The sequence below is a fragment of the Bison bison genome, unplaced genomic scaffold (genome assembly GCF_000754665.1).
Source record: "Bison bison bison isolate TAMUID 2011002044 unplaced genomic scaffold, Bison_UMD1.0 scf7180017850792, whole genome shotgun sequence".
Classification (NCBI taxonomy): domain Eukaryota; kingdom Metazoa; phylum Chordata; class Mammalia; order Artiodactyla; family Bovidae; genus Bison; species Bison bison.
This window is the reverse complement of record NW_011481365.1, coordinates 1,065-1,620: the sequence shown is the minus strand read 5'-3', so window position 1 is coordinate 1,620 and position 556 is coordinate 1,065. Positions and strand designations below refer to the sequence as shown.

The window sequence follows — 556 nt, the reverse complement described above, 5'->3', positions numbered from 1 at the left end:
ACCACAACTAAAGATCCATGTGCCACAACTAAGAGTTCTCATGCCACAACTAAAAGATACCACATGCCACAATGAAGACATGGACCAGCCAAATAAACCAACAGGTACCTCCCTGGTGGCTTAGTGGTAAAGAATCTGCCTGCCAATGCAGGAGACATGGATTCAATCCCTGATCCAGGAAGATCCCATATGCCATGGAGCAACTAAGCCCACGCACCACAATTATTGAGCCTGTGCTCTAGAGCCCAGGTGCTGCAATTACTGAAGCCCTCACACTCTAGAGCCCGTGCTCTGCAACAAGAGCAGCCACCACAACTAGAGAAAAGCCCGCACAGCAATGAAGATTCACAATGGCCAAGAATAAATATTTTTTTAAAAGACACTGTGACAATACTGTGTGGAGAGAGCATGTGTTTGTCTCCCCATTTACTATCTCTGGGACCTCTTTCAGTTTCTTCATTTAATGTTCCTAGTTAGGATTGAGTTAACGTGTATATATAACACTTAAAGCAGTCCTAGAACACAGTGGATGCTACTATTAGCAGCATTTCTCAAG

General features: G+C 44.2%; 1 protein-coding gene across 1 annotated transcript in view; it reads left to right on the top strand.

Moving 5' to 3' along the window:
- LOC104995312 (E3 ubiquitin-protein ligase HUWE1-like) overlaps nt 1-556 on the top strand; it is a gene marked incomplete at its 5' end in the record, with an annotated part of 20,315 nt that overhangs the window by 18,943 nt on the left and 816 nt on the right. The window lies entirely within an intron of this gene.